Raw genomic sequence first — 8,611 nt, 5'->3', positions numbered from 1 at the left:
TCTGTTTCTGACGCCCTGCACGTACATGCAGGACGTCAGAAACAGAAGGAAGCCTTTTGCGAGAAGAAGAGGACCTCAGCTGGCGGGGGTTGGGGTCCCCCACGAGCAAAGGCAGGCCACGGCGGGTTGGCAGCAGGAGGGGGGGTTGAGAGGGTCATCGGCAGGGGGTCCAGGGCCAAATCTATGGGGGCCCAGGCCCCCCTGGCCCCACGTAGCTATGCCACTGGCAGGCACACTCACATAGGGAGAAGGATTAGGGAAGTTTTTAAACTATGAGAAATATCCAGATATGTTAGCATCAATCCAACTTCCAGACATTAATATAAAAATCATTAGAATCTTGACAGTTTCTAACCTCCTCTGAGTTGTGAGCATATCTATCCAGGACTCCGCCAGGCTTTCGGCACTGGATATGTTCCCAGTTTGCCAGTGTCTTATTCTAGTCCTAGCCATGACAACAGATTTTACACTACAAACCATAAGAAAGCAGTAAAATTCAGTCAGAATGTTTCACAACAGAAGTAAGAACTAAGAAAATGAAATATATATCTGAATAACTTAAGATGCAGTACATTACAACGAGGAAATTATTTGTAATCCATGTATATGTGAGATATATGAATGCATGTGTGTTTGTGTGTGCTATTTCCGTTTTGTGTTCTGTATATGCTCTGCATGTGTTGTGCTTGAGGGTAGCTTGAGGTGATAGGGCAGTTTGTAGGGGAATTAATAGGCTGATGATGCAGTTGTGAGGAGGATGTCTTAGGGGGGTAGGACCAGTTTGTGGGGTGGTGGCACAGTTGTAGGGAGTAGGTTTTAGGAATACGCATAGCTTGCAGAGTAGTAAGTTAGTTGCAAGAGGTAGATTTTGAGGTTGGGGTAATTAGCAGGGTGATGGGGCAGTTGTGAGAGTAGTTTTTGGGGGTGGGGCTGTTTGTCAGGTGGTGGGGCAGTTTTGGTGAGGAGGTATTGGGGGGCAGCTTGAAGGGTGGTAGGGCAGTTGCAGGGGTAGTTTTGAGAGATGGGGCAGTTTGCAATATGGGGTTGTAGTTGTGGCAGGTAGTTTTTGCTGGTTGGAACAAGTTGTGGTGTAGTGGGGTTCCTTAAGGGGTTCAGTTGCCGGCATCCCGGATCAACTGATGCGCCCTTAGATAAACGCAAACTTTTCGTGCTAACAACCGGGTCAATTAAAGGGTGTTAGCAGTTTTACCAACCTTTCTTGTTAACAGCCAAGCCCAAAATACAGGCTGGAAATAACTACCCCAAATTTTCTTGTTCACAGCAGAGCCAACAACAAAACAAAACCTGAGAACAGATAAACCGAATTTGCCTTGTTAATAGCCGTGCCAATAAAAAAAGCTAATAACAGATAAACTGAATTTTCTTGTTAACAGTGAGCCAATAAACTAACTGCAAAGGTCTCAAGTATAAATCCTCTTATGATTCCAACTTCTCCTTCAAAGGCAGTCAACTCTGGAACGTCCTACCCAGATCCATTCGTTCTATTAAAGACTACCTACCCTTCAGAAAATTGCTGAAAACCCATCTATTCAAGGAAGCTTATCCCAATGCCACGACCTAACCCTACGAACCCACCTATTCATCACCTGTTCCTATGACAACGGCAATGACTCAGTCATGCCTCCTCTAATCTCCCCTATGCTTATCCTTACCCTATCCCTGACTATCTCAATCTAGCCTAATACTAGCACCTCCTCCTACCTCCTCCAACCCCTCTCCCTTATTGCCTATCCACACATCCCCATTACTCTGCTAAGCTTAGCCTATTTTCCTCTGCATTATACTTTGTAATTCTACTGCTATTTAAGCCGCATTGAACCTGCTATGAGTGGGAAAGTGTGGGGTACAAATGTAACAAATAAATAAATAAACAACCTGTTAACAGTTAAACTAACTTTTCTTGTCAGCAGTAAGCCAATTACAATCTGCTGACAGTTTAACAGCTTTGGAATAACTGAAAATTAGCTGACCCTACGTTTTTCAACTCCGGAGTTCACCATTTAAATGTTAATTCCTCTGCCCCCCCAACCCAATTGAATGTTCCACACACTCATACAGGTAGGGAGAGAAGGGAAGGCCACGCAAAAGATGAGAAAATAGTGCTTTTATTCACTTACCAAGCTAGAAAAACAGACTACAATGCTTTTCTCATGAGAGAATTACAGAAGAGCTGCACACCGGTGCTGTCTCTGAGTACTTCTCCAATTTGGTCTGGGCTAGCTATCACTTTTTATATTCTTCAATCATTATACAGCTCAAACAGTTTGTTAGTATTAGTTTCGACCACAATGTTGCTAAACATTAGTTTCAACTACTAATCAAGATTATTAGAAAGGTCTAAAGCAACATCATACCGATTAGCATGTTCCACTTGCTACATCAGGTTCCATTTCGCCAGCAACCATTTATCTGTGTTTCCAGACATGTAAACTGCAAAAAGCTCCTAACCACATTCTTCAGTAAACACCTTCCATGGAAAATTGCTTCATGTTCCTCTTTCTGCAAGCCTGTCAGCAAGAGCTCATGAGCCTCTGGGTCACACAGAGGGTATGATTTTTAGGTTTGGCTGTCAGTTTCAGGCCTCCTGACCTGTTTTTGGAAGGGCCTAGATAGGTCCATTATTTACATCCCACAGAAATGCATTAGGCCATTTTTTGAGTGGGTTCATTTTTGAGTGTCTTCTTACTGGTTTGTGCTACTTGCCAAGTTTCATCACATTCTGTTAAATTATTGAAAAGTTATTTTGCCTTTTTGAACATTGTTGTGTTGGAAAAAATAAAAAGTGATGAAAACATACAAACATGACACAAGGAATTCTTTCCAATCCCTTTGCATGTCAGTATGTGCATTTGTGTTGTCTCTGGAGAGAAGAGAGGAGGGGAGGTTTGAAAAGAGCAGAACCCAAACATTATATTGGTTTGGAAAGAATAATAAAATGAAATCAAATGTATGATAACATCTAACCAAACTGTGGATTATAACCTCAAATGTGGCTGCAGTATCCTCATCTGGGATTCCAACTATTGGCAGAGATTTAAAAAAAAAAAAAAAAAAGAGAAAAAAACATTTACAGGAGGCACCTTGTAAATACAAAACAAGCTACAAGTCCACACTTTCAGAAAAGCTACAAAATTGCATGGATCTAACTGCTCTGCATTGGCTCCTGTTTCACAAGCATTCCTCCTACCAGAATGGAAATGTGATAAACTAAATCATTAGGGGGAGGCATAGGTGGTCAGTGGCCCAACTGTTTGGGGAGGCTAAAGGGGGCGGGGTTAGGGGTGGGGCCAGGGGTGGAGCTTAAATCCATAATTGTCTGATAACACACAGAAAAAATAAATAAAAATAAAAGTCACAATTAATACCTTTTATTAAATTTAGATATTAGATATGTATCATATGTCAACGAATAAAGTGGTTGCTCAAAGCATATTCTAAGCACAATCGCTCAACTGCAAAACACTATGCACAACTTTGTGCAAAAACACACTCAGAACCTTACTGTACCATAAATATTACACTGGGCAGAACCTAATACACCAATATACCACCCATACGGAAAATGCAGACCGTCAACAATATGAAACGAGGGATCATATCATCACAATTCTCATGTAGAGCCACAAAACACCCTAATTCATGTTTAATGTGGGATAAAATGCCATAAATAAGTAAATAAATATAAACTTTTAATGTTGAGCACCTAATTCTCAAAGTGGACATATTCAAAACACTATAATGAAAATAAAATGATCTTTTCTACCTTTGTCTGGTGACTTTTTCTGATCATGCTGGTCCAGTATCCGATTCTGGTGCTATCTGTGCTCAGTGCAGGTCAGGAAGTCATCCTCATTAAATATCTCCCTGGCAATCCAGGACACCTCCAGCCACCCCCCCCCCCCGCTCTCCCAGCAGTAAGGTAAACAAACCATAAACCAATTTCTACAATTGGTTACACAAGGCTAGAGGGCTTTTACTGCAGCTCCTGCTGTGAGGATGGAGGTAAATCAACAATTTAAACCTCTCAGAGCACAGCAGGGGAGGCTTAGCCTGTCCAAGCCTCTTATACCGGGCGCCTATGGGGGGAGGGGGCAGTCTTATACTAAAGATTAGCTTGAGTTTTCTGCAGTAGGGCCCATAGGAATAAAATGGGCCCTGCTGTAGATAACTCAAACTAATCCCCTATACAAGTACACAACTATGGAACGCGTTGCCAAAAACAGTGAAAACAATCTACGATCATCTAAACTTCAGGAAATTTATGCAGGCAGTTATAGAATTAGGAGGTTCTGCGCATAATTTAGGCGCAGGGATTAACACTAAGGTTTCATTGGTGTAAATGGTCATGCCTAAATGTAGTTATAGTTCCTGCCACTAAGCACTATTCTATAAATGGCACCTAACTTTTCCATTTATAGAAGTGCTATTTGGTGCCAATTGTTTAGGTGCCATATTTATTTATTTATTTGTTTGTTTGTTACATTTGTATCCCACATTTTCCCACCTATTTTGAGGCTCAATGTGGTTTACATAGTACCGTAAGGCGTTTGCCAAGACCGGTAGAGAAACAAATACAGGTGATATTGTGTTCGAATAAAGGTGCGTTTGTTCCAGGCACAATGGGGCGGGGGGGGGGGGGGGGCAAGAAATGGAAGGTTAAATAGTGTCCAATACGATCGTTGAGTTTGCTGTGATTGCAGAGTGTTGGCATCTAAGTTGGGTCAGTAGGGTATGCCCTATTGAACAGGTAGGTTTTTAGTGATTTCCTGAAGTTTAGATGATCGTAGATTGCTTTCACTGTTTTTGGCAATGCGTTCCATAGTTGTATACTTGTATAGGGGAAGCTGGAAGAATAGGTTGCTTTGTATTTGAGTCTTATATATGTGGTAAGGTTAGTATATAATACTTTAATGCACTTATTGAAAGTCTGGCTGGCACCAAACTATTTAATAATTCAGAATAGGTAACTCCATTCCACTCTATCAAAAGGCTTTTCTGCATCTAATGATAGAGCAATGACAGGATATAGATGTATTTTGGCTAATTCATAAAGTTGATAGGAAAATCAATAATAAGGACTAGGTATGAAACCTATTGATTGGGGTGGTTTATTTCATCTATTAGTTTGATAAGCTTGTTGGAAAGGATTTTGGCATAGATTTTATAGTCAATGTTGTATAATGAAATGGGTGTAAAATTTTGGATGAGCTTAGGGTCCTTTATATAGTTAAGTATGATTGTGATAATAGCTTCAGAGAAGCTGTCATTTTCTATGGAAGAAGAATAAAAGAATAATAAATGGGGTGGGGGGGGGTGTCTAATCTTCTGAAAGAGATTATAAAATTCAACTGGAATGCTATCAGGTCCAGGTGTTTTCCTAGGTTTTAAGTTTTTGATCTTCCAAAATATATTTATGGGTAAGAAGAGCTTGCAAAATAGTATTATCAGATTCAGACCACTGCAGTCTAGATAGAGGTTTTAAAAATTGGTCCAAGTTGGTTATGTCTGATGCACATTCTGATAAGCATAATTCAGAATAAAATATATGTAAAATCTGAGTGACCTGCAAGACACTGCAACAGAATCTTCTCTCTTCTTACATCCAGGATTTCCATTGTTTTGCCTGTAGATACTTTCCAAAATCTGGGACTGCTTCTCTCTAGGCATCACTACCATAGAGGAAGGAATTCATTGCTCCTTTTCTTATTCCCCCAAACGGGTTAGATACTTTAGGCCCTAATTCCACAAGGCTTGTTCTGGATTCTTCAGGCTCTCTGCTTGTTTTAGGATGACAGGAGCAAGGTAACTCCTCAACTTTTCCTAAAGTGAAAAGTAAGAGACCACAACCTCTCAACTTTTTGCTTTGTCCAGAGATTAGGCCAATGAGTTCCGTCTTGTGTTTATCAGGAAAGGAGACAAAGGGCAAATAACATTTCTTTTTTTCCTTGATCCAAACCAGTTTGGTATCTTGGGACTCAACCTTCTACATGGCCAGAGACTATGGGTTGCTCCAATCTTTTTGCATTTAGATTGCAGAAAAGAGGCAAAAGACAAATTTCCCTGCTAAACTTGGGCTCTTATCCCCCTTTATTGCATCACCTAATCTCTTCCAATGGCTGTTCCCAGTACAGAAAGCTATCTGCATGCACATTCCCAAGTTATATGTCATACAGTTACCAGGGAAAGTGGTACCCCTACTGTACAACACACCACGCCATGCCAGAAATTAAGTTAACACTGAGGCAAATATATTATTCCAGGGTATTTTAGCGACTCGGGCCACATTAAATTAAATGTATAGCACTTTTCTGAATAAATACCATAGGTCAATATATACAGTGTGGCACTAATTCCTGGCACATTTCTGGATTAGTTGCAGAAGAAGAATATATTGAGCAGCATTCTGGTACAGTTTGGGATGTTTTTTTTTGTCATGGCTACACCTCTCCATGGATGCTTTATTACAGCAGCTGAGGACCAACTGCATCGGAAGAGACTCACTACAGACCCCTTGCCATGGGTGCCACAAATAAAATGCAAATCTAACTCATTTATTGTGGGTATCCCAAAAACCCGATAGGACTAGATTGGGAAAGGCTGTGCTAGAGTTTTGAATTAAATTATATCTACTGCTGATGCATGACACACATTGCAATGGGTGTAACAGATGAGTATATAGCTCTATCTTACTGAGTTTGGTTCATCTCTGTATTAACACAGTACTGAGTACTAAGTTGATCAATCAGTGAGTTGTTTGTAACACAAAAGTTAATTTAGCTATAAGCTGGGAGGCACTTTGGTGGGACTTAGAATAATTGCAACAGATTTAATTGCATATATAGAACATGGCCCCCAGAGCATCGAAAAGTTATATAGTCCTTTATGACTTATAATAAGCATGCTGAAGTTCATTAGAGGAGATAGAGGGACCTACAGTGCATTGAAATGTTCTTCATTCCCTCACAGACATTCTGTGGAAAGGAACAAATTGATGGAAAGAATATACATTAGGTATCTATTCTATTCTATTTTATTTTAGGCATTTATATTCTGCTCCTTTCCTGATGGAGTCTATTAATTACAATTAAGAAGTCAACATATTAGTTGAGACTACAATATTGCTAGCACCTTAATTCCTTAAAATACATAGAGAATAAATAAGATTTTAAAGTTTTTCAAAACGGAATGTGAGAAGAGATCTCTTTAATCTGTAATGGAAAAGCATTACAGACTTAATCCCTTGAAATTTAAAAGAACTATCTAAAATACTCTTAAAAGAAATATCTTTACTAGTTGGATAGTTCAAGGATAAAAGAGTCAAGGAGTGAGTTGACCGTCTTATAGCTGAATGAGCTGTAATCTGAATAAGATAAGAGGATGTAGTATCATGTAGCATGTTATGGATCAGTCAGCCTAGTTTAAAAAGAACATGTATCTTTACAGGCAACCAATGTAGAGCCATCAAACAAGGGATAACCCTATCTATTTTATAAGAACCATAATTTAATTTAGCTGCCACATTTTAAAAAACTACTAAAACATATTTTTTCATTTAAGAGTTTGGATCACCTGATATACCAGGAGTGGGGGTAACTGAAGGTAGGGCATCTGTAGTTTGCTGTCTGTTAGATTTGTTTATCTATTATATGAGATACTTGTGTGAACATGGTAGGTCTTTCCTTTTTTATTCTTGCGTTCCTTTCTATTTTGCGTCATTTTATATTGTGTAAACCGCTGTGATCATTGATAGCCAGGTGGTATAGAAAATTGTAATAAACGATAAATGGTAATAATTGCAATTTGTGTTGTAGTTTATTAGTGATTATTGAATACGAGGAATTGCAATAATCAAGTTGAGGAAGCATAATAGCTTGAACCATGATTTGAAAATGTAGTGGACTGAAAATTGATCTGATGGAGCGAAGCTGGCTTAATCTAAAAAATAATCTTTTTACAAGAGTGTTCATTGTGGTTCTGATATGCATAAGATAAATTTGCATGTGCTACATCCATTGTATGTGAAGTTATCTCATGTATATTCATTGTGGCTATTGTGAATACCTGACTGGCTAGGTGTGTCCCAAGGATTGGATTGAGAACCCCTGCACTAATGTCAGGGTGACATCAAGAATTACACCAAGTACTCTAGATTCTGTATTAATCCTTAGTGAGTCTCCAGAGTTTAGCACAATATTTGGCAGGATATTTGTGAAAGATTTATTAAATCATAATATTTTAGTATTTTCCTTATTAAGTTTTGAAATTTGTTTCTGAGTCCAGTTTTCATTTAAGTCAATACATGCTTCTTTACATTATATTATCACTTGCTTCTATTCAGTATATGTCTGCTCAGTTCAGTGTGGATTACAGAGAAGAAAACTGGGAACAGCCCAGGGAATTACAATATAATCATCTTAACATGTAATGCTAATAACTGTGGCTCAAATATCATTTAAAAAGCCATGTTTTCAAACATTTCCTACAAACACCTGATAGACATTCAAATAAATAAGTAAAAGACATGGTATTTATTTATTTTATTTATTTGTAGCATTTGTATCCCACATTTTCCCACCTATTTGCAGGCTCA

The sequence above is a fragment of the Microcaecilia unicolor genome, chromosome 7 (assembly GCF_901765095.1).
Source record: "Microcaecilia unicolor chromosome 7, aMicUni1.1, whole genome shotgun sequence".
NCBI classification, from domain to species: Eukaryota; Metazoa; Chordata; class Amphibia; order Gymnophiona; family Siphonopidae; genus Microcaecilia; species Microcaecilia unicolor.
Note: the sequence above shows the minus strand (reverse complement) of the source record.